Below are 25,492 nucleotides of genomic sequence, written 5' to 3' on the forward strand. Positions count from 1 at the left end.
GAAACCCGTCGGGGGCGGGGGGTTCAAAAGGAGACAAATTGCCACCCCAAGCGGGAGGTGGACGGCAGCGGCCTGGAGGGGTGGGGACTCGGGGGCACATCCTGGGCCAGCGTCGAGGCACGTTAGGTGTGGGAGTGTCCTGAGACGCTGGCGGCCTAGGGGCCGAACGCCTCCTTCTCTCCGGGGAGAGAAGGGATCAGGGGCTGCCTGGGGACCCTAGGCCAGCATCACACAGCCGCACCAGGCCTGTGGCACACTCGGCAGTGACCAGCTTGAGGCAAGGGGGCAACTTGACTTCAAACACCGTTCCTGTCTGTGGGGTGGCGGTGTTCTTAATCTTTGGGGGGCAGGGGTCACGACCCTCCTGAGCATCCTATGAAAGCTGTGGATGTTTTCGCTGGGAAAATGCACATATGCACATACACGAGTTCTTAACGAGGTGGTGCAGGGGCGCCTTGGAGCAACACTCGAAGGAACTTCTCACGATCCTCTGGGCGATCCCCTGCCCCCTTCGTTTTAAAGAGAGGTCTCCAACACACACGAAAGTATGATTGTGCATACGCCCATCACCCAGCTTCAACCGCTATCAAGAGTTACTTCGCCTCCTCCCCTTCTTTTTTTGCTAAAGTATTTTAAAACAAATCTTAAACATCCTGTCATTTTACCCCCACAGACTTCAGCATGCATGTCTAAGACACGTGGACATTTTCTTATATAACAGGCCGTTATCGCATCTGACAAAACGAACACAGATTCCTGGGTATTGTCGAGCACTCACCCCCAGTTAAAGAGAGGAGACATTTCACAGCTACCCAATTGGAGCGGGGGTTTAGGGGGAACAGTGGAGGGGCCCTGGGTGAACTGGGAGTGGGGGGCCAGGGTGAAGGGTTTGGGGAAGAATCCGTGAAGGACGGGGCTCTGGGTCAGAAAGTCTGGGCAAGAAGGGCTCCCTCCCCACAGGAGGCTCACTGCCAGTGAACTGCTCAGAAAGCCCTATGGGGTTTGATCCTCTGATATTTCCTGGGACCCCCCAAATAAATGTGTGGGGACATGTGTCCCCCTCTCCACTCCCCAGAGGTGGACAGGATCAGAGAGGGTCTTGTCTGTTCAATCTGCCTCTCCCTTGAGTCACTGGCCCCGGGCAGGGCAGCACCAGCTCCAGACCAGGTGTGTCAGGACCCAGGTGACGAAGTGAGATCCCTCATTCAAGGATGACTGAGGCTTTCAAGATGGTGACAGCAGAGTATTCAACCAGATGCGGGACCCTTCCCGTGTGACTGCGCAGGTGACCCACCCATGAAGCTGGCCCCAGCCCAGTTTTGCTCTTCTGGGGCCCTGACAGCTACAGAGCAGGGACAGGGGGCCCAAGACTTGGCTCCCCACTCAGAGGAAGTCTCCCCTCTGCGCAGGTGGAGACCCGTGACCCAAACAGGAAAGAGGCTGTGCTCAAGTTCATGCAGTGAAGTGCAGGCTGCTCTTGGGAACGGGAGGGGCTGCCCGGGTTGCGGCCGACGCGGATGAGCACTCGGTGGCCTCTGCAGGAAAGGCCCCCTTTCCCGTGTCGGGAAGTGGACGTGATGGTGAGATTTAACTCAGAGGTCATGGAAGAGTCTTTCAAGGGGTCAGCGAGGCACTGGAAAAGGTACAGAGGACGGAGGACTGGGCTCCACTCTCTGACCTGACGTCACTGGGACCGCTCGGGGGAAGGAGGAGGAGACCTGGGGGGGACTTGAAGGTCTGAGCTTGAGGAGTGGGACAGGGCAGGCCTGGGACCTGAGAAAGCAAGCAACCTGGGGGCACAGATATAGGTTTTGCCCCCATAACAAAGGGCTCTCTAAAGGGCCATCCACCAGGAAATGGGTTGTCAAGAAACAGAGAGTGAGCTCACCATCACAGGAGGTATGTAAGTGACTGCTGGAAGTGGGGGGGTGACCTGACCCCTCAGGTCAGGGATGCTGTGGAAAGAATGCCTATGTTGGGGGGTAGGGGGAGTGGGGGATGGAGCAGGAAGGTCAGTGCTCTCAAGGTTCCCTTTGATTCCAAGAATATGCTAAATCAGACCTGGATGGAAGGCTTCAAGGTTGGGAACAGGTATAGGTATTCAATTGTCCTGTGAGTTCATTCACTTGACAAGTATGTGTTAACACTCCTCCTTTGTGCTGGCCCTGTGTTCAGTGCAGGGTGAGGCCCTGCGCCAGGGTGCTTACAGATTGGGAAGGGGAGAAGCAGAAGTGAATCAAATAATCACAAATAAAGGTGAAATTATATCTTGGTGAGGGCCAGGAATCCAGAGATTTGACACCAAGGCAGGAGATATGAAGGTCTCGCCAGAGGAGGTGACATGTAAACCAAGGCTCTGGGAGTGGGGAAGGGCACTGTGGGCAGAGGGACAGTGTTGAGGCCCAAGGGGACACAAGGTTGGTCCCCTAGAACCGAAAGATGGAAAGACGAGTTTGGGGTTCAGTGATGGGGGCATGAGATGTGGGGGTAGGAGATGAGTCTGGAGAGGGGTGTAGCGAGGCCCAGTGAGCCAGGCTGGGGGAGGGTGTGGGGAGTCACTATGGGGTGGGAGTGGGGAGGTGGCTGTGGCTGGTGTGTGGAGAAGGAGCCAGAGGAGGGTCGAGGGGGCAGAGAGCAGCACAGAAGCCGGGCAGGACTCTGTGAGTGAGGAAGATGGTGTCCAGGACGTGGGTGGTGGCTGAGAAATGGGGGACTTTGCAGGCAAAGCAGGATCTATTTCCCTGATGAGGGAGCGTGCAGAGCCAGGGAGTCCTGAGGTCTAGGGGAGCTAGCTCAGCTGCTCCGTGGTTCCCCCCAACCCCGTGCTGTCCTCTCCCAGGGTAGAGACTAGATGTGCCTCTTACCCCTCAGATACCCCTGGAGGGGTCCTCCTGCCCCCTGCTCCCCAGCCTGCTCTTTCCTGAGCCCTGGGTGTGGGGAAGGATGAGGCAAATTGGTTCCATTTGCTGGATGATGAAAAGGAGCACAGAGAGGTTCTGGGACTTGGCCAAGGTCACAAAGGCACAGGGCTGGGTTCAGACACTGGGTCTCTTAACCCCACTGGCCTTTCTAAATGCCCAGATTACCTGAAGGGTCCTCAACCTAGCCCCGCTGACCCTCCAGCCCACCTAGGGTAGGAGCACAGTGGTGTCCAAGATCCATAGCATCCTGAGGTTGGAAGACCCTCAGAGAACCAACCCACTCCTTGTACAGATGGTGAAACAAAGGCCCGTAAGCCTAAGGAAAGGTTTTTGTTTGTTTTTTCAGCTCAGCACTCCCCTGGAATTAGACCAGGTCTTCTGACTCCCAGCACAGTGCCCTTTACTGCCTCCGTCTGAGCCTGCAGAGTGGAACCCTGTCCTTGAGCCAGAACACAGCAGCAGCAAGCATCACTATTTACTGAGCACGTACTAAGCACCAGGCATCATGCCAAGTTGTTCGCATGAATAGGTATCCTCGCTTTTTGAAAGTTTACGCCACTGCGCTCTTAGGAAAGACCTATGTTAGTACCAGTTTTTGTTAATGGAAAGATAGTGGATTTTCACTTTTATGGAAAAAAAAAAGGGCAAAGTAGCTGTCAGCCTTTGCTTTGTGGCGAGCCCCAATAGAGGCACACGTACCCTGAGCAGTGAGAGTGTCCTCACCGAGCTCCTTCCACGGGGGCTACGCTCAGCACCCCAGCATCAAGCTGCCATAGCTTTGACCTGTGTCTGCAAGGGCCTGTGAACGTCTGTGCTTCGTCGTGATTTATTTTGTGCGTCTGTTAGCACAAAAAGGTAAGGTAATTGTCTCTTTGCTTTACACTGTTTCAGCTTAGGAAATGTTTCATAAGAACACTCTACTTTCTGGTGGGGGTGGGAGGACCAGTTTACCTCGGACAGCCCAGTGAGGTGGAATTTGATTATTATCTCGATTTTGCAGACGAAGCACCTGGAGCTCAGAGAAGTGAAGTCACCTGCCTGAGGCCACCCAGCCAGTCAGGGGCCTGTGTGGAAGGTCTGTCCTCTGCAGCTGCGTGAGCCTGGGAGGATAGTGAGCTGTGGATGCCTCTCTGCCCTCAACCCCCACCCTCACCCAGGGGTTTTGCTTAAACAAATTTCTGGTTTTTCTTCCTCCTCTGACTTCATCATGGAAAAGAGCCTCAATTCTCCCTTACGGTCACCTCTAGGTGGACCACCCCCCTACCTGAGACCTGAGCCAGCCCCGATGTGACACCCCCCAGCTTCTCCCTCCCAAGGACACTGTAATATTGTTTAAAAGTCCCAGGCTGGGTGGTTGAATTCGCAGGTCCTCCCCTACCTTGGCCTCTGACTAGCCCGTACCTCCCTGGACCTCAGTGTCCCCATGAGACCACTGGGGGACTGGGCGGCTCAGACATTGGTCCAGCTGGGGCGCTGTGACCATGTGTGGGTGGAGAAGCACCACCCCCATCCATCCTCCACGCGCTGCCTGCCAGCCCCCGTCACAGCCTCTTCCTCTCTGACAGCCCCTTATCTCTGGGAGCGGCTGTTTATTGGACTGCTCCTTCCCGCTGGCTCCCCACGGGCCCCTCTTCTTCCCTCTGGAGTCCCCCCTCTGGGCTGCTCCCACACCCCCACCGGGGCCTCCTGGGGTGGGGTGCAGGGGGGCTGGCCTCATAAAGATCCTGGTGATAACTTGGTTTGTAAATCAGGTTTACAGCCCTGGTAGAGAAAAGGTGCTGGGCTCAGCTTTCCGCTGGAAGTGGTTTACTTAAGAGTGGCTGGTGGGCGCCAGCGTCAGGCCCACTCAGATAGCGGCCCAAGGGCTTTGACTGGGGGCCAGTCCCAGCCAAGCTTCAACCCCACTCTGACCTGGGCAGGGAACTCTCCCACTCTTCCTGAGGTGGAAGCAGGGATGGCAATTCCTGCCTTGTTCACTTTCAGGGGGCAGATGTGAGGCTCTCCAGTGGGTGCTGGGGTTTTCGTCAGGCATCTTTGCCTTCCAGACCCCTCCCTCTCCTCCTTGGTAGCGTTTTTTTCTTTTCTCTTCCGGCCCCTCCAGAGGCTGGAGGCGCCACCTGCTGGTACCGCAGGGTACTACCAGAGGGCTCGCTGGCTGCCTGATGTCAATCAGGACCTGGCCTTGGTGATTCTCCTTCCCCTCTCTTTTCCCGGAGGAGAACCAGTGCCCCGGAGGTGGGAGGCAGTCCCCCAGTATATTGTCTCTTAGGGAACAGAGGGGATAGAATGTCTTTATCCGAAGAGGCACTGTGACTGACTCGTTGTTCAGAGGCAAAGGAGAAGCCAGGGAAGGATGGGAAGGTCAGGAGAGGAGTCCGTGGTTGAGCACAGGGCTGGGGCCCAGAAGTCCCCCCTCCCTGTCAGGTTCGTTCCTGCAGCCTCTCTTGTGGGTGGGGCCCCATGTTCCACTACAGCAGCATTCATACTAGCCCCTCCCCCAGCCTCTTGTCCCCATTAGCCCATTTTTCACAGTGTCCCCCGTCACCTGCTCTCATTAGACCCCCGTTTAAAATCCTGCAGTGGCCCCTCCTGACCCTCAGGATAAAAGTCAGACTCCCCTGGGTTCCACCAGGCCCTGACACCTGGCCCCTCACTACCTCTTTATCCTATACCCACCACGTCCTCTCCCATTCTTTTCTTTCTGTTCAGGCAGTCCAAGCTCTTTCTGGCCTCTGCGCTTTTGCACATGCTGTTCCCTCTATCTAGAACACTGTTCCTGACCCTGCATTATGTGTGTCCTCTTAACCTCAGGTCTCGGTTGAAATATTTCTTCCCCAGGGAAGCCTTGATCTACCTAAACAAGAACCCCCAGCAATCTCAATATTATCCCTCTTTCGTCACACAACACAATCTGATATTATTAGTTTGTGGTTTCCTTAGCGTTAGCTTGTGAGTTCTAAGAGGGTAGGGCACACAGTAGGTACTCGATTAACGTTGGTTGCATGGGGAAATGGCACGAGGCACAGGATGGTCTGGGAGTCAGAAGCCCCATTCTCGACTTGCTGGAGTGGGTTCCAGCAGGCTCTGACCTCTGGGGCCCAGTGTGTCTGGTGGGGGGAGACTTGTGGCCTCTGAGGGCCCTGCTGTTCTGGTGACCCTTGTGTAGGACACACAGAAGGACATTCCTTTGTTCCTTGGGTCCCTGGGGCTGAGGAGGCAGGCAGAGTCTTGAATCCCTTATCTCCTGACCCTGTCAGGCCTTGGTGACTACAGTCTGGCCCAGTAAGAGCATTCCTGGTATTGAGGGTAGGAATGTGACCTGAAGTTTCCACTGGTCCCTGTGCCCAACTAGACAGCCGCTAACTTAGTGTCCAGGAGGGAAAGGGGCAGTTCCCACTGTGTGCCTCTTCCGGCTCCCCAGCTACAAGCACCTACCCGCTCAGGTGTTCAGGGTGGAAGGACACTGGGCTGGGGGCCAGGGTTCACGCATGCCAGGCCCTTTCTCTCTCTGCTAAGCTCAGGCAAGTCCCCTCTGTTCTCTCGGACCCATTTCCCATGCCCACACAATGGCCTCACTCGTAGGAGAACATGGGCCCTGATATCCAAGATGACTGCGCTGGTGCCGGGATGTGTGTGTGCTGCTTCCTCGCCCTGGAGGAGCCTGGGGGGTGGGGGGCAGTGCTGGGAGCGTGGGAGAGCCAGATGTGGCGGCCGCTGGCCCTGCCTGAGTGAGCTGAGCCGGCCTCCTGGGAGTTCTCCCACTCAGGGGCCCTTTCCGGCCCCCTTGTCCCCCCCACCCCCACTGAGAACTGTGGCTTCCGGCTCTGACAAGCGTGGGTGGGGGTCTGGGGTGGGGGTTCAGTTCAGCCTCATTCCTTTTTCAGGGAAGAACACGGGGCCTGAGTGTAGACAGAAATCTCGATTCCAGTCCTGGTCTTGCACAGTCACTTCCTGTCCCTGGGCCTCAACCATCCCAACTGTAAAGGGAGGCCCAGCTCCCCTCCTGTTCCTGACCACTGTGACAGCAGCTCCCAGAGACACTTGACAATCTGTCACCTTTTGTGGCTCTTTCTGGCTCTTCTCTATTCCTTGCATAAAATGCCGTCTTTGCATCACTTACTCAGGCCTCTCAACAGCTCTATGAGGTAGGCACACATGTCCCTATTTTACTGCTGCAAACACTGAGGCTGAGACATGGGTCCAGGGTCCCACAGTGAGGAAGAGGCAGAGCTGGGTTGGAACTCCAGACGTCACAGCTCACCCGGAGCGAGCCACCATGCAGTGGGGAGGGGAAGTGCTGCACCCCAAGGCTCAGGCCTCCTCTCTCCCTCTGCACCGCATCCCCTTCCTCCTCAGGCAGGGCTCCCCAAACTCCAGCTTGCCCGCTGTCAGCCCCGCCTCGCCCCAAGACAGGACCCTTTGAGGCTGGACTGGTCTCCCGCTTCTGCTTATGGCTCTGTCCGAGGTGGGGCTGGGGGCCGTGCTGACTACCCCAGAATGTTGGTGCCATTCTTCCCATGTGACTGCCCACTGCCCATTCCTGCAGAGTGCACAGGGGAAACTGAGGCCCAAGGGCACATAGTGATGGACTGCAGCCAGAATGAGGGAAACCCACTATTTCAATCCTACTCCCAGACACTATATTAAGCCCTTTAACTGCATTACATATTGCAGCAGTCTTTTGAATCAATCCTTGAGTCAGCTCCATTTTCCAGAGGAGGAAACTGAGGCTCAGGGGCTTAAATAACTTGCCTAAGATCATGCAGCTTGGCAGTACAGAAGGGGAGCCTGCTCTGTCAATCATGACCCTTCTGCCTCAACGGCCCAGCCCTTGGAGAGTGTCCCATGTGGCTCTGCATCCCCCAGCCCCATCCCAGCTGGGAGGAGGTGTAACCGCCCTGGTGCCTGCCAAGGGTTAATGGTGGTAGGGGCTAAGCGATTCCAGATGGGCCAGCCGGACGGCTGGGCTGGCCGGAAGCTGGCCAGCTTCCCGGGGGAGCCACCACCAGCCATCCCCTCCCCTCTGTGCTGCATCTCTGGCCCCCAGCTGTCCCCTTGCCCCGGGGCCCACTGGCCTCCTTTCCCTAGCCAGAGTCCAAGCCTAATGAGCTTGCAGACAGAGCAGCCCAAGGTCCTCCCAGCACCGGGAATCCTCCTGAAAAGTATAGTTGGGGAAACTGAGGCTTGAGGAGGACAAGGTACCTTATCCAAGGCCACACAACAAGCTTATAGCTGGGTCTCCTGACTCCCAGACTAGTTTTAGGGGGGCCTAGGGATTGAAATGGCTCCGTGCTGCCCCTGAGCCCTCCTGGTCCCAGCAGTCGGAGGTGACTTTGGAGGTGAATGTCCGAGGCAACGCCAGGAGGGGGTTGCAAAGACAAGGAGTTTTGGGCATAAGAACTCTCTGTGAAGCTTGCCCTATGGTATTCAGATGCCTCGGTGTCCCCTCGGCCATGAGGCTGGACCAGGGCCCCTTTCTTGGGGGGCTCTCATGGCCCCCACCCTGTGGCCCAGGCTCAGTCTGAGAACCCCTCTCCCTCTGCTGGGCAGTCCCCCACTGGGACAAGACCAAGAAGTGACCACAAGATAGGTTACCATGGTTGGCACAAAATCCCAGCACAAGCAGCCCGGCCCCATGGACAAGGCTCCAGTGAACCCCAGGGGGGCCGGGGCGCACACAGAGGAGCAGAGTCGGGCTCTGCCTGTGTGACTGGGGACACTTTTCTTCCTGTCCCTGGGACTCAGTTTCTCCTGTGTACCATAGTGGGGGCAGGGGGTGACTGAACTCTTTTAAAATGACGCCCTTTGGCATCTAAGGGCCAGGTATCTGTGACAACAGACATCTTCTCATCTGAGGAGAGGAGGTGGGGAGAAGGGAGGGGTGAGGGCCCAGCCAGGGGGTCGCAGAGGAAACCCTGGTGGGGAGGGAGGGCGGGAGGATGGCACACCTGTGGGTGTGAGGGCGGGATGAGAGACAGGGAAAGGGAGAACTGAGGCAGACGGCGGGACAGGCAAGCCGGTCTGCACTGCAATGTGGGCCTCCTGCTGGGGGCAGATCACTGGGGTCTGTTCCTTCGAGTTGCTCCCGAGACCTGACTTTGCTCCAGTTCTACCATTGTGGCATGAGCGTGGGAAGCTCATTACACAACTCTGGGCCTCAGTGTCCTGGTCTGTGAAATGGGGAAATAATCCTTTCCTGGGACTCCAGGGGCTTCGAGGTCAGAGAAAGGAACGCATCTGGAAATCTGACCTCGGACCAGTCTCTCACCCGCTCCGCACCAGTTCAGCCCTGGGCCTCGGTTTCTTCTTCTGAGAAGTGACTGATAATCTCGGAAGGTCCTTCCATCTCTTCCAAGGCGCCTCTTTCCGGAAACCCTCCCTTCTCCCCTGCCCACCTTAGTTGGATGCCCCTCTGACTGCATCAGCAGTCCTCTGCCCTCCCTCCGAGTGCCTGCCTGTGCTCTGTCTCCCCCCAGCCTAGGTGCCCCTGAGGTCAAGGACTGTGTCCCACAGACTACTGCATCCCCAAGCCCCAGCACAGTGTCTGACACATAGTAGGTGCTCAACATTCCTGTTCAATGAAGGAATAGTGACTGAATCAACTGTGTAAATGATCAGAGGTCTCTTTATAGATGGGGAAGCTGAGGCACAGAGAAGAGACCAGTCCCCAGGTGCCATGGCAAGGGGGGGCTGCCACTCGAGACAGGCAACAGGCGAGTGGGGCTGGGGCACTCTTCAATAAAGTGACTCAGCGTCTGGCGTGGGCTGTGGAATTTCTAAACATCCCCTCACATCCTGAGAGAGCAGGCGACGGGAGGGAGCAAGCAGAGGGAAAGGAGGAAGAAAAACAAGAAACTTGGGGGAAAAGAAAGAGAGGAGGGAAAAAACTAAAATTGAAAACAGACGCACGCGTCCACCCTCCTGGCTCCACCGCCCACCCCCCCAGCCCTTTCTCCGGTTGGACCAATCAGAGACCGCCTTGCAGCCTTTCCCCCAAAGTGGGGGTGGGTGCAGGGAAGCCCACAGTGGTGTGAGCGCCCTGCCAGCAGCCCGCAGTCCCTGCCCGCCCCGTCTGGGACCGGGACCCGGGATCGCTCTCTGAGCAACTTGGAACTCGAGAGTTGGAGGACAACAAGGAGAGGGCGGCAGCTGCTCTGGCCAGTGCTGCCCCCGGGCTGCAGCCTGTGCGGAGCTACACAGACAGCCAGAGCCTGGGCGGCCCCTCCTGGCTACCCTGCTCCTCCCAAAGGATGCTTTGGGTGTGAGGCCACCCCTCACCCCTGCAGCCCCCAACTTCCTCCCTTCTGCTGAGGCTCCGGGAGCCTACGAGTGTCCTTTTTGCCCTCTTACCCAGCTGCTGCCCCACTTCTGGCCAGCAAAGACTTTCTGATAACGGGACAGGGCAGTGAGGAGGACTTCCTGGAGGGGGTGACAGCTCAGAACCCAGGACCTTGCCCACATTAGAAGGCATCAGCAGCAAGGTAAGTGCTCCTACAGGGGGGAACTCCAGCTCCCTGCCCTGTCCCCCTACCCCAGCCTGTACTTTCTCAAGTAGGTTTAAAAATGAAAAATATTTTTAACAAAACCAGATGGGAGGAGCCTGGAGGCTTTGGGCAGCATCGGGCTGGAGGAACCCGTTTTCTCCTCTCTACTGCTTCCGCTGCTTCTGGGGCGGGTGGCCCAGGCCTCCACAACCCTGGTGCCCCCTGCCCCTATCAAGCAAAAACCCCAGAAGTTTCTTGGTGCCAGACCCAGTGGGGGCCTCCAAAGCACCCCAGCGCCTGTTGGGGGTGGGGAGAGCAGGGAAGGGAGCGAGAAGGAAATTGGGAGGCGGCAAGCAGGGCACACGGAAAGGGGACCTAGCTGGGGACAGGCGACCTCAGAGCCATAGCCCCGTCCCTGGGGCCAAGACTTGTCCCTAAGAATCTGCCTGGCTTTAGGCCAGTCGGCAGCCAGGCAACCTCTGGGGTTTTAAATGGATTTGCAAATTTTCCAGATTCCTAAGATGTCCTTCCAAACCCCCAGTGGCTGGGAAAGTTCGAAGGCGAGGGGGCTGGGGCCTGGCAGGCCGTGTTCACGCAGCTGGGGCTGGGGACCTGGGATCCAGCCACAGGTCTGGGGGCCCCGCTTTGAAGAAGGGGTCTCGACTGCTGGGCCCTTTCCCCTGGTCCCAGGCAGCTGCTCGGGCCTGCTGGCCGTGTCCCTCCTCCCGCCCCTTCTCCACTCTATCCTAAAACATGAAGCGGATCACGGTTCCTGCTGTGGCCGTCCCCGGTAGAAAGGCGCCTGTAGGAAGCCCCAACTCAACCCCGCTGCCGCTGAGTGACACTTGCGGGAGGCCGGGAATGTGCGGAGTGCTTTGTAAGTGTGATTTCATGTGACGCGAACCAGCAGCTCCAGAGGCAGGGCTGATTTTACTCCTGCCTTATGTGTGGGGAAACTGAGGCTCTCAGCAGCCACAACGCTGTGCCCCACGGCTCCCTGCCTCCTCCGTCCGAACGTGGTCCTTGTGTTCCTCTTCCTTCCGGTCAGACCAGGAACCCAGACGGAATTTGCACTCTTGCCTGTGGACATGCCCTGCATTTTCCCTTCAAGTATCCCTTCCCAGTCCACCTCCTCCAGGCAGCCCCCCAGGTTCTTCCATGCTTCCCAGTGCATGCCATGCCCTTCTCACTGGTGCCTTGTTGCCTGGCTCTTTCTTCCTGTTGGCATTCTGGTTGCACATCAGAGATCCTTCAGGCCCTGGGCTCCCCCATCTTGTGTTTGGTCCCTATGCCCCGCACCAGAAATGTGCTGGTGAGCGGGAGGAGGGACCGGCTGAAGACCTTCTGTCCTCAAGTGTGAGACCAGAGCCCAGGCCTCAGGTGTCCTTCTAGACTGTGTTTTTCTATGTCAAACTGGGAGGCATGTCCCTGCCTGCATCTCTGATCCCAAAGGTCACAGAGGCCTCTAGCGAGATCTTCTGAAATCACATGGTCCTCCCCTGCCCCTGAGCTGGAGGGCCCTGGCTCCACAACACTCAGGGACAGGAGGACCATGCTGGTCACTGTCATCGAGTGCTGACCCTGTGCCGGGTCTTTGGAATTGGTATGGTTCCCCCTGCTTTGCAGACAAGGGAACCAAGGAGCTAAGTGACTTTCCCAGGGTCACACCGCAGAGCTGGTATTTAGGCCGCAGTCTGCCTCAATCCCTCCAGTCTCCACCCTCCCACGGAGCCTCTCCTGGGCTCCAGCGCCTCCAGCAGCAGCAGAAAGCTCAGCATCAGGCCTGACCTGCTCCCAGGTTCGCCCAGTCCTGGCTTGGTCCAGAACGAGGGACATCTGGTCAACACCCTCCCTTCCTCAGTGCTCAGGCGGCCCTCCCTGCTCTGTGGGAAGAAGAGCTGAGACTTGTAATTGCCCACAGATGTGGGACAGTGGAAAGCACCATGGATTCGGAGTCAGGAGACCTCGCGCTTGCCCTGGCTCAACTCGGATCCATTGTGTGGTCAACCTCAGGCCCACATGTGTTCTTCCTGGGCTGCATCCGTGCATACCTGGGAGGTGGTGGGCACCCCAGTTAAGCAATGCCAGGTTTGGGCTTCAGTTGACCATACATTAACCTCGATTCGGCCTCTGGCTAACTGTGTGACTCTGGGCCGGTGCTCTGCCTCTCTGACGTCAGTCTCCAACCCTGTGAGCAGCAGGGCAGCATGTAGGCTCCGTGACCTTGTAATGTAGGTAAAACACTTAGCATGATCCCTGCACTTCCCGGGCTACATCCAATGTCATCGGCTAAGAGAAGGCCACTGCTCTCCTGCCTCCTGCATTGAACAGCTTGGCTGTGAGTTTGGTGTGTAATCTGCAGAGGGCTGTGCCCGAGGAAGGGACCTGGCCACCACGGGTGTCCTGAAGGCTCACTTCTCCACCCTCCGGGAGCAGCCTGGCTCTGCGACCAGCTGCCTTTGGGCTGAAGGAGGGGACTCGGGGCGTTTCTCTCAGGACAGGCTGCTGAGTGTGCTGAGGAGGGAGGAAGGAGTGAGAGGGTCCCCAGCCATCCCTGACACCCCCCCCCACCACCTGCCCCATTGTCTTGCACGTGGTTCGGCACCCTGCCGTCAGGGGATTGCTGGAATGGGGAGAGATCTTCCTCCCCTGGTTTCCGCAGCCTCCCACCCTGACCCCAGGAGCCTCCCCAGGGCCGGAGCCCGTAGCACCTCAGCGGGAAGGCCGCATGTACAGGATGATATAACAGGGACCAGCTCTCTCTGAGCCCTTCATTGTGCTTTACACCCATTACCGCCAAGTTCACTGCCGTATTCCTCAGTGCTTAGAACAGGCCTGGCATTCAGTAAGTGCTTAAATATTTGCCGAACTAATTTAATCATCGCATCAGCCTCCAGAAGTGGATATAAACTCTTTCTGTTTCGCAAATGAGGAAATGCCCAGAAAGGTTAAGTCAGTTGCCCAACGTCCCACAGCCAGGAAGTTGTGGAGTGGGGACATGCGCCTGGGTGTTTCTGACTCCAACGCCCCGGTGGGAGGCCGGGGGAGGCCACCCCTGGGAATCCAGCATAAACTCTGAGAATGTGCCTCAACTGTGGGGGGGGCCCCTCAGAATTCCAGAGGGGGTCATCGGGGCTTGGAACCCATCCTATGTGTCCGCGGGTGAGTCAGTTGCTCTCCGGGGCTCAGTTTTCCCATCAGTGAAGCAAGGAGGCTGAGCGAGATGATCTCTGAGCTCCTTCCAGCCTTAAAACAATTCCAGGATTCCGGGCCCTGCCAGCCCCGATTGGCGGCCGCACAAGCCCTGTTGTGTACTCAGGGGTCATGCATATTTAACTTCATGGTGCAAGTTTTTTTTTCTTACCCTTTTTCTACATGTTACAGAAAGTGGTCAGGATCGATGACCGCTAATGGAAAACTATTACCTGCAATGACTAGGAAGACCTTTCTGACGATTAGGAACTGCCTGTTCATGCACTCAGTTTCTCAGGGAGCCCCAGGATGCGCTCCCACAGACCCTGTGTGCCCGTGTCCCCGGGACACTGACCAAGGAGGGTCAGGAGGCCTGCCTGCGATGGTGTGCTTGTGGACGCTGTGACTCTTTGCAGCCCTTTCAATGTGGATTTTTTTTGAACCTCCAATGCTCTGATCTGAAGAGGAAGCAAGGCTTTGGCCCATGGTAGATGGACAAACGATGGGGCCCAGAGGCGAGGGGAGGGACCAGAGGCCCACCTCTGGTGGAGGGGGTGTAGAACTCGCACACTTGTTGATTCCAGTGTAGAAAGTCTCCTTGGAATCCCTCCTAAGACTTCAGACCCCAGCCCCCCAGGCAAAAGGGCTTCCCGGACCCTCAGTCTCTAGGACCACCCCTCTTCCCGGGCCCTCTCTGGGCACCCCACCCCCTGTGTGGTGCAGGTGGTTGAAAAATCAAACTGTATTGCTTTAGCTGCATTAATACCTTCTCTTCCCCTCACTTCAGATCAGAGCTATTTGATGTCTCAGGTGCCTGAAACCTTTCATCTGCAAGAGGTACCAGCTTCTCCGCCCTGTGATGGAAAGGGTTGTCCCTTGGGAGGTGGGCGCAGCAGGGCTAGGGGGTCAGACAGTTCCTGAAGGTCAGAGATGAAGAGGACTTTTGGTCCAACTTCTTTATTGGATGGATGGGAGACCAAGGCCCAGAGAGGGGGCGGATGGACCTCGGTTACACAGAACAGCAGCAATGGCACTGAGTCCAGGACCTGGCCTGCAGGTCTGGCCTTTCCTCTGCTGTCCGGGCAGGGCTAAGGCTGCGGCTCTCCCTGGGGTGAGGCCACAGGGCACACTGTAGGTTGAAGAGAAGAAGCTATACCATCCCAACAAGTGGTGGGACCCCCCCCCCGCCGCCCGGGTAGTTTTGTGAACCATCGAGCCTTTGGTCATGCCAGTTCTTCATTTTGGCCATAATTTCTTTTTATGTAAAGTGGGGGGCAAGGAAGCAGCACATGACCCTGGAGGTTCCACCCAGCTCTGCCCTCAGCCCCTGAGAGCCCCTGGCAGGCACAGAGGGACTGACGAACAGATGGGTAGATGGATGGAAGGACTGTTGGACAGACGGCCACCCCTTGAGTCCAGGGAGCAGGAATGACTTCATGAGCGTGTAACCTGTGCAGTCACAGAGGCCTCCGTGCTTGGAAGGGCCCTGCACTTGAAACCCTTCCTAGTTTCTAACAGGGGCCCTGCACTGTCACTTTGCACTTGGCCCCACAAGTCACATAACTGGCCCTGCCAGGGAGTTCAGGCTGGGTCTGAGACGGCTGCACCCCAAAACGCGCTCTCACTGCCTCCACCGTCCCCACTCTGAGCTGTGCCCTGCCACACAATGCCAGCCTGCTCCTGTCACTCTCCTTCGTGGAGACCCCACCCCCTAGTGCTTGGAGCTGCGCCCTCACAGCCGGCTGCCAGGCCAGCAGCGAGCCCCGCCCCCACTACCGGTACCCTGGAAACCAGTACCCTGGGCTCCCTTGTGCCTCCAGGGCAACACCCAAATCCTGATCTGGCACCCCAAATCTTTCCCTAAGTGACCCTCCTTCCCTGCCTATCACCTACATCTTTGCCCAAGAGTCCATTCTCACCTGACAGCTCTCTCCTTGCCATCTCTCCCAGAGGCCTTGAGCGCTCCCGCTTCCCTACCGGCTCACACCTGTGGAATCCCCTTCCCTGCTGTCCTCTGCCAAAGAACCTAACCTGAAGGCCTAGCTCCCGGCCATCCCCCCGCCCCCGCCATCTCCACTGGGATAATCACATCATAATGGTTACCATCCACTGAGTGCCTATGATATCTCAGGTGCACTTCATCACCACCTTTAACTCTCGGAACAATGGAAAGGGGAGTTGCTTACGTCATTTTCCAGGAAACTGGGACTCAGGGAAGTTAAACTCAGAGGTCGCACAGTAAGGAGGGAGTCAGACCGGCACTTGGCTCCGGATTAAGTGGCCTCGAGCTGGGACTGCTGCCCTGAGCTGGCTGGGAGCCCATGCACTCCCAGTGTCCTGGGTGGCAGCAGGCGCGGCATGGTGGCCTTGGCGTTCCCTTTGTCTCTTCTGCTCCTCACCAGCCTGTCCCATCACCTCCCTGGGGGGTGGTCACCACTGCCTGCCCATCACAGTTCCCCAGACTAGTGAGTTCTGAGCCGTCAGGGGCAGCTGAGGCCTCAGGCCCGAAGGCCAGAAGAGCTGACCCTACATAGCCATTAGATCTCTCGGGCTGTGTAAGCATCTGTTGAGCACGTACTGTAAGCCTAATCCCTTCTTGGGAACTTGGAGACATCCTTACAACATTCCCTGGTTTGTGGGCAATCAAATAAAGGGACTAAGACAAAGGGACAGGAAGGAGCTCATTCACAGACAGCGGGTCGGGGTTCATCAGACTTGGGTTCTGGTCCAGGGTGGGCCCCTGAATCCCCAACTACCTAAGAGGAGACACCCCGCCGCCACCCCAGCTGAGCCTGCTGACAACAGCAGCGACAACAACAGCGCCCCTTCCTGAGGAGCCCTTCTGGGGAGGGGCTTTCCTGCCACCCCATTTATCACACGCATCCCTTTGCTGACAAGTCTAGCCAGCGGGGGTCTCGACTGTATGCTCAGTGCCAAGTGAGTGAGTGAGTGAGTGACTTACTCTCCCATGAGCGAATAAAGAGTAATAATAATGTGACCACTGACTTAGCAGAGGGCTGTGTGCCAGGCCCTGCTCCAAGCATTTCACTTGCATTAACTCATTCAAGGCCTCCACGAGCCCCCGTTCACAGATCAGTAAAACCAAGGCAGAGAGAGGCTGAGTGAGAGTAAATGGGAGAACGGGGTGGGGTGGGGTGGGGGTGAGTGACTGAAGAACTGGGTGCAGGGGCAGATGCAGAGGCAGCCAGAGGGAAATGAGACATGGGAGCTCTCTCCCCTGCGGCTCTGCTGCCCAGGAGGGCGCTGAGGGGAATCTCAATGCTCCGTAATTGGCACCAATTAGTAGTTAGCTACCCCGGCCCCATCTTCGGGCTCTGGGCTGTTGGGGGAAGGCTGCGTGCTGGCGGGTCAGTACCAATGGCCTAAGGCCTGTCTGCCCCTGCCCACTTGGCTCTGAGAGCCCATTCTGTGTGCGGCCCCCACCCCGGCCCAGGGCTGATCCGGGGCTGGCAGCAGCCCGGGGAACAGAAGGTTTGCTTGTCTGCGCCTGCCGCACCCCCACCCCCTCCCCAGCCTCAGCCTGGGACCCCTCTCAGGGGCTCCTTTGGCCGCCAGGCCTGGCGCTCTCCGTTGCCATGGCACCACCGGAGATGAGGCTCTGGGGGGTGGGGTGTGAGGCAGGGTAGCGGAGGGATGGCAGAGGCCTGGAACTCTGGAGTTGCAGAGAGAGGCCCAGGCCTTCCGCACACAGTGTTGGAAGGTGCCGGGGCCCTGGCAGGGGCAGGCCTGGACCCTGAGCACAGAGGGCCCGTGGCAGAGCTGCCTGGATGCCCCACCTCAGAGGACAGGCCGCAGGACAGACCAGAGCCCCGGTCTGGGCGCTGACCCTGACAGACACGTCCTCAGGAAGGACTCCTCTCCTCAACCTTCACACCAGGCCCCAGGCTCTGCAGCAAAGTTGCAGAAATGCTCTGAGTTCTGAGTTCTCTCCCCGGCTTGACCTTCAAATGCCTGAGTGAGCTGGGGTAGACCCTTGGCCACTGTGCACCATGCACCGCCGTGAGGGGAGGGACAGGACTATGACCTCTGAGGGTCCTTCTACCCCCAAGAACATGGATTAGGGTGAACCCACGTGGGAGTGTCTCTGTGAACAGATCTGCTTTGGGGCGAGAGAGGAGCAGCTCGCACGGCAGTAAAGAGTGCAGGTCTGGAGTCAGAAGGGCCTGAGTCTGCGCTCCAGCCCCACTGCTGCTGGGCTGTGCGACCTCTGGCAAACTAACGAACCTCTCTGAGAACCCATTTCCTCCTCTGTGGAATGAAAATAATGATTGCACGCACCTCGAGGAATTGTTGTGAAGATAAAACAAAACCCTTGGGTCCTCTCATTTAGCAGAGTGCCTAGTCCCAAATTCATAGGTTCTTTTGTTTCTTTTTCAGGTTGTGGGGCAGGAGGGCAACGGATAAGAAGGAAGCTGTCCTGGGGCGGTGGGCCGCTCGGTGGACAGGAGCAGGGCCAGCGAGCAGAGGATGCAGTGAGGCAGATGGCACTCGATGGAGTAACTTTTTTCAAAGAGCCTAACATATAGGCCCGCACTGGCCAAGAATGGAATGGGTCTCACCCGAGGTGGTGAGATCCCTGTTGCAGGGAGGTGTGCAAGGGTAGATTGGACAACCAACCCCTTTGTTTGCAGGGAGGGTAGGGGAGACGTGAATAGGGAGTATTTATGGGCTCTCCCAACCCTGAGATGGTAGGGGTCTGTGCAAGACGGCGCGGCTGTCTCCCCGCTCATCTGCCAGCTCTAGCCTCACCCAGCCGAAAGGAGAACACAGACGGAGAGACGAGGTCAGGGAAAGAGGGCGGAAAAGCAAGGCTGCCGACTCGTGTGCTGGGCTCGCACTAGGTGCCAGTCACCTTGCCGCCTGCCTCAGCCTGTCACCTGAGCATGTAAGCCTGTGAGCTCTGTGGTCACTCCGCCCAGGGCTGAGCACTGGCTTCACTGCGGCCCAGCTCCACGACCTTGGGCAAATGATTTAACCTCTGTGTGCCTCACTTTCCCCACCTGTAAAGTGGGGAAGCCTCGTGGACTGCTCTGAGATCATTCACATAAAGGGCTCAGCCTCGGTGGCGGGATGATGTGAACTAAATCAGGGGTTGCTATTACGATTCTTATGGTTATTGTCAAGCCCTCCTAAGTCTTTGTTCTTTTCTGAAGGGGCTGTTGGGGGCCCAGATGGGGTCCAGAGGACTCTGACCTGAGGGTCCCCTGGGCCACGGCAGAGCCAGGCTCTACGGGCTGCAGGGTGGTGATGGGGGTGAGCAGGGAGCCCGTGCCCCGCCCAGAGGAGCAGGAAGCATTCGCTCTGCAGGCAGGTGGACAGGGGCGTGCCGCTGGCCTCCCTTCCCCACTGATCTCCTTCTCGGGCCGGTTCCCAGCCTGCGTGGGAACCCAGGCCCCCTCCTCCGGGTCGCCAGCGGCCGTGAGGCACACACTGAGTGCTTTCCCACGAGCTGTTCCAAGAAGCGGGGCCTGCGTGGCTCCCCTACCCCCCGAGCGCTCACACCCTGGTGGTTGAGGGGGTGTTTGGGAGGAGGGGGGCTCAGGCTGGGAGGATCGGTCCGTTCTTTATCAGCCTGGCTCTGATCCAGACAGATGTTTCATTTTATTTTGAACTTCCAGAAAATAGGTCATTTCTTTCCATTGTGTCCCTGGGGAGGCCTCCTGGGGAGAGGAGCAGAGAGTGAGTGACGAGTGTGGGGACCTCACACGGGCTCTGGGGAGCTGGGGGTGCAGCAACCTCCCCTCTCAGTCAGGATGCGCTGTCTGCAGCGCTGGGGCGTGCAGGTCCCTAGAGGCCGGGCTAAGGAGCCGGCCTCTGCAGTTGTTCCCTCATTCCCTAGGGACACGATACGCTCCCCGTCCTCGAGTGGAGCCTGAAACCCTGCATTGTTCTGAACCCTACACACGCTGTGTTTCCCTACGCATCCACACCTGTGGGAAAGTAATGTATCCATCAGGCACGGTAACAGAGTTATAGTAGCTAAGAATAAAGTAGAACAATTACAACCATGCACAGGGTCCGGCAGAAGTAGCACCTGTGCGAGTGTGGTCGGTAGGGTAATAATACGGGCATAATAATGCATAGTTTTAATTTGATCATTTCACCTAAAATGTCAGATGGTGTGCGTGAGCGTGATACTGTTAGGTTACAGAATTACATGCCTACGATTGTGTAATAAAAGAGTGTGTAAGGAAAAGGGGCGTTATTTGAGCCGAACCCTGTACTGTGAGAAGGGACGGGTGGCTGTGGCCTGCCTCTCTGGTCACTGAGCTGAGGATGACTGAGGCGGCGCGTAGGTGGCCAGTGGGCTGGGAGCATGCCCCGCGTGGGGACACTGGGCAGAGGGACGATTTGCGTCCTGGGTGGGACAGAGGGGCACAGAGTGAGGCTTCGCCCCGCTGCTCAGAATGGTGCGCAGTTTAACACTTAGGAGTTGCTTGCTTTGGGAATTTTTCATTCAGTGTTTCTGAACTGTGGGTAACAAACCGCAGGAAGCACAACTGGGAATAAGGGGGGACGGCAGTGCCTGGGGGTCACGGAGGTGCCAGGGAAGGACAGGGTCCGGCAGGTATTCCAGAAAGGTTGAGGTGTGAGAGGGGTAGGAAAGGACAGACCGGGGTGAGGAGACGGGAGGAGGGGGTGCAGGAGGCAGCCCGAGGCCACGGCGCTGGTGCTAGAGGGGGCAGGAGTAGGGGGATCAGGATGGTGGTCCACGAAACTGGTATCCTTCTTCCTCTACCCACTTGGACCCCCAGGACAGCTAGAGCCCGTGCCAGCCCCCTCATTCTGTTTGGGGGCCCCCAAAAGCACCTGGGACACATGGAGGTCCTGTGGGTCTAGAAGCAGCGTGGCAGCGCATCGGGCCTGGGCGACCGAGCTGCAGTGCTGTGTGGTTTGGGCCGAGATGCTCGCCCTCTCTGGCCTCAGCGTGATCCTGAGGCTTTGGGGGAGAGTCATCATGAGAGGCCTCACAGGATGCTGGGGAAAGCTGAGCCTTCCCTAACAGGTAGAAGGGGGGCATAGGATGGAAGGGGGCAGGTGGGAGCTACACAGCCTCAGCCCCTTCCCAGGTTCCTACCACCCGCCTGAAAGGGTCTCCCCGGCCAGCGGGCCCTGCTCTCCTTCCTGGGCCCCAGGCTGCACGACCACACCCGCACCTCAGCGCACTCGGGGTGAAGCTGCACTCTCTGCCCTATCCGGCCCGTGCCGCCACCACTCTCGTACCCCCTCCCCACCCCTGCTGCTGGCGGGAGGGTTCAGTCTCCAGCTCCAGATGCCTCTTGCCCCCACACACTCCCAGGCCTGGAGCTGGCCGCCTTCTGCAAGCTGAGTCATGACACCCCGGCCAGGGCCTCTCCCTAGCACCCTACGCCCACCCCCACCCCAGCACTCCAACTCAGCACAGCTGCCCCCCACAGCGGCGTCCTGGAAGTGCTTCCAGGATGGCCTTGCCCATCCTGTGTACAGATGGGGAAACCGAGGCTCAGAGAGGGGCGGGACTGCACTACAGGTGGGTGACAGAGCAGATACTCGAACCCACATCCCCTCGCTCCCAGCCAGGGACCTGTCCCCTGAAGTTTGTCCCAGAGGCTGTGAGTGCCCCTGCTGTGGAGGACAGAGGACTAGCTGGTAGGACCCTAGGGTCTGCCCCACTTCTGCCGGCAACTTAACAAGTCACTCCTCCGACCTCAGTCTCTGAATCCAGCTTGGCTGGGACAGTGCAGAAAAAGCAACTTCAATGTAACAGAGTAGGGTGCAGTGGGGTGGATACACTGGAGAGGGAGGGGCAGCCTCTGTCATCTGAACTCTGGAGCCTTGCGCCCCGTTGATACCTGAGGCAGGGCTGGAGGCGAGGGCTGCCCAGTGGCCAACTAAGCCCAGTCCAGACCCTGGGGCCTGCCCTGTCCTCCCCTCAGGCTCGGTCTCCTCATCTGTACAGCGGGGGCGAGGAAGGGGGTTGGAGCGAGGAGGTGATCCCCAAGGGCTGTGGAGCTCCGACATTCCAAGACTAACCCCAAGTCTCCGTGGCCAGGCCTCCTCCTCCCTCTGGCATTTTATTTATTCAGAGCATCCCTGGCCCGAGACGGAGACGGGCTGGCCCAAGCATCCCTCCTCCTTGAAGCAGGGTTCCTTCCCATCCCCATCTCTCTACTGTTTCTGCCCAGCTGTTCCCTGCCACCAGACTGAGTGTCCCTCGGTCCCCTCAGGTGCCCACAGCCCCTCTACATCCCCGACCAGCTCAGTGGCAGCTCCTAATCCTGCGCCTCCGCTCCACTTGCATCTCAGAAAGCGGCACTGCCTGCTGCGTACACATACCAAACTAGAAATAGTGGTGGGCTCACTCACGATACCTCTCCCTTCAGCCCTCCCAACATCTAATCAACAGGTCCTGTCATTCTCGGCTAAATAAGCCTCAGACCCATCTGTTTCCACCAGTTTCACCACCCTCTCCCCAGCTCAAACCCAGCAAACAGAGGAGTGGAGGCGGAGCCTTCCAGCTCGGCTGCATCTCTGCTCTCTGCTCCTAGGCGAGCACATGAAGTGCGTGCTGCCTCAGTTTCCCCTCCTGAAGCGGGAATGATCATTGTATCTATCTCACAGAGTTGGCTGAGCAGCGAGTGGGCCAATACATGTCGAGCGCTTAGAATAGCGCCTGGTACAGCAAACGCACAGCACGCCGGCACTGCGGCCTGCCTGCGCGTGCACGTGGATGTGTGTTCGGGGGAGTTTGGGGTCCCCGGTACCCATGCGCTGTGTGCGTGTTGTATGTGCACAGGTTGTCTGTCCTGGGTACACACGTGATGCGCCACACACACGTGCACCTCAGGAGGGCATTGGGAGAGCGCACAGGCGGAGATCTGTGCTGTGTACGTGTGTGCTGGGCGCAGTGGGAGCTGTGTGCATGCGTGTTTTGTGGGGGCGTGCACACGCAGAGTGCCTGCGCCAGGGCCGGACGCACACGGGGCCTGCAGCACGGCGTGCTCCCGAGGAGTGTGTGAACGAGCGCGTAGGCGGGTCTGCGCTGTGTGCGCACGTGCTAACGGTGTGCAGGCCTCCCCCGCCCCCGGCAGCCCGGCAGGCCCCCCTCCCTCCCCGGCCGGCCTGTGTCGTGGGAGCCTCAGGACCCCGAGGGAGGGAAGCTGCTGCTGGCGGATGTGGCCGAGATGGACTGGATTTATTTAGATTAAGGCGGTGGGAAAGGAGTGGAGACTCGTGTGTGCAGGAAGGAGAGGAGGCTGGGGCTCTGAGAGGCTCCTCAGGCACGCCCGCTCCCCTGGGCTAGGGGCCCTCAGTCTGCTCCCCCAAGGGGGTTCCTCTGGTTCACATGAGGAGCTGGGCAATTACCCCGTCTTTGGACCCGTCTCTCCCAATCTGGTGGAAATGGGGGAGTCACGGGGGCTCCCTGGCACACAGCATTCTCCTGTGGGTACGGGGGGCGCTCCCTGACAGCCCCCCTCCTCTCTCTGTTTCAGGAGCCTCCCCAGGCAGGAGAGAGTGGCAGGCAGGGGTGTGTCTGTTCCCTGACTGTGACACCACCTTGTCCCACGTGGGTGGCTCCTCGCTGGAGCCCAGCCTTCCCTCGGACGGAGAGAACTTGTCTCGGACAACCCCCCAGCCCCCCTGCAGAACAGTTGTCTGGGCCTCTCTGGGGTTGGCTGGATGCACGGCAGCCTCTGGGAAGCCCAAAGAGGTCCACAGGCATTGGCTGGACACTGGGGGTGTCAGGGACTCCTCCGAGATGGCCTGCGAGGTCACGTCCAGCTGCCTTAATCCCCACTCTGGTCCTGCCTGGTCCTGTGGCTTGTGGTCCATGCCACCCTTCCCCCGCCCCTCCCCCCCGCCGCCTCCTGGGTTTCCAGTCCCCAGTTTATTTGTCTAAGAGTCACCTGGAAAACTGAAGCCCAGAGAGGGAAACGACTGGTCAAACCTTACACAGCAAGTCTGCGACTGAATTGCCGGGGGAGTTCAATCCGTGAAACGAGAAGGGTTATGAATTCTCACATGACGCAGCCGCAGGAATGTGGCTCCCTCCTTCCCCTGGCCATTTTGGAAGAGGGATGGCTCTCTGGGAGGACCCATCCGCACCCCCCCCCACCCCTGTGCGGATGGAGAAACAGGGAGAGAGCGAGAGACTCGCCTCGTCCCATGGTGGGTCTGAGGCCCCGTGTGACCAGAGCCGCATCGCCCACTGCATAGAGAGAGAAGCTAGGACGAGATCCCGGGGACACTACACACTCCCTAAGGTGTCTACACTGTCCCCACGCTCCTCCGACCAGCCTCCTGCCCTCTCCCCATAGCCCGATTCTTCTTCCTCTTTGCTGGTGACTGGGCCATGACTCTGTCCAGCCCCAGGCCTCTGCTGCCTGTTCGAGAAGACCCCTCCGGGCACAGTCTCAGAGACTGTAATCGGCCCCCAGCCCCAGGCCCAGCGGGAGAGGAGCCAGGGTCAGGGGCTGCTCCTGCCCAGTGTGGGGGTGGGGGGTGGGGGGCAGCGCCCACACAGCCCTGCCTCCCAGAGCCAGGCCAGCCCCCACTGCAGTGACCTCCCATCTCCAGGCCAGCCGACTGAATTCCTCCTTTAGAATAATAAACAGTGCGGCCAGCCAGGGAGGCTGAGAGGGGAGGGGCAGGGAGGCTGAAATGACCCCCTCCCCCAGCCTCGGCTGCTAATGATTTTCTTTGGCTGAGATCTCGGGCAGAAAGGGGGTAGTCAGAGGGGCACCGCCGAGGGGCAGATGGGCCTCTGAGGGGGCTGCTGGCTCCACCGTGGGGCTGCTCCTGCCGTTGGGGGAGGCCTGGCACCCAGCTGGAGGGGCTGGTGCAGGAGGGCTGGGAGAGGGAGGGGGCACATCCTAAGAGCTGGACTTGCAGTCTGGAGCAATTGGGAGGGAGAGAAATGAGGGGATCCGCAAGCAGGGTGGTCTGCAAGGATGGGGAGAAGGAGGAGGAGAAGAGCAGGTTCACTCAGAGACCTTATTGGGGTGCTGGGTAGAGCTGAGACTGGGGGCTACAGGCCAGGAGCCTTCCCTCCATCCCACCAGTGTGTGGAAGCAGAGCTGTGAGTGGTCCGCTCTGACTCGTCCGGGGAGACTGAGGCCCCGGAGAGAGCGGTGGCACAGAGGGTGGCCCTGCTGGGGTTCAGACCGGACCCCAGCCAGGGACTGGAAACGCAGCAGGGTGAGGCTGGGGTGCAGTGGGGCTGACCTGGGTGTGGCCGTGGAGCAGGCCAGGCTGGGCAGCCACTCTGCGAAGTCAGCAGACCCACAGCACCGAGAGGCTCCTTGTTGCCTTGTCACGTGGTCACTGCCCACATTTCTTGCTCTGTGACTCCCGTCCACTTCTGGTCCCCTTTCCATCCACACCGCAGACCCTTGCACGCCTCGCTGTTGGTGGTTATTTGGGGTCCTTGGATGGAGCGGCCACAGGCAGGGACAGAACAAAGACTCACCCAGTTCGGTCTTTCAGTGAGTGTCCCTGCCTCCGTCTCTTTCTGTCTCCACCGCCGTGTGTCCTCTCTCTCCACCTCTCTGTGTCTTTGTCTCTACCTCTGTCAGTCCATGTCTGTCCGTCTGTCTGTCTGTCTCTCTCTTGGACAAGCTCTACTGTGTAAGCTTAGGCAAACTTCTCTTCCTCCCAGGGCCTCAGTTTCCCCATCTGGATGGTAGGGGCAGGCTGGGGGGCCCCGACTCAGTCAGTCGTCTCCATGGACCTTCCAAGGCTTGCGGCGCCGTGGGGCCTCCCCAGGGCCCAGCCCCTGGCCCCTCTTCCCTGGGCCTCTCTGTGCAGCTCAGGACCCAGTGAAGGGGCCAGGCGTGGGGGTGCCCCCCCATTCCACAGCCCTGACTCCCCCGCTTCCCTTCCCACAGCCGCCTC

The 25,492-nt window shown here is 58.6% G+C and overlaps 1 protein-coding gene across 1 annotated transcript in view; it reads left to right on the top strand.

Annotated features, from left to right (window-relative positions):
• The first annotated feature begins 9,861 nt into the window (after positions 1 to 9,861).
• PDGFRB (platelet derived growth factor receptor beta) overlaps positions 9,862 to 25,492 on the top strand; it is a 36,473-nt gene continuing 20,842 nt past the window's right edge. Inside the window, exon 1 of the mRNA XM_045821441.1 lies at positions 9,862 to 10,402. The gene's annotated coding sequence lies outside the window, so the exon portion shown is untranslated. The remainder of the gene's footprint in view (positions 10,403 to 25,492) is intronic.

Source organism: Phyllostomus hastatus, unplaced genomic scaffold (genome assembly GCF_019186645.2).
Source record: "Phyllostomus hastatus isolate PE091 unplaced genomic scaffold, TTU_PhHast_1.1 phas_contig_150, whole genome shotgun sequence".
Classification (NCBI taxonomy): Eukaryota; Metazoa; Chordata; class Mammalia; order Chiroptera; family Phyllostomidae; genus Phyllostomus; species Phyllostomus hastatus.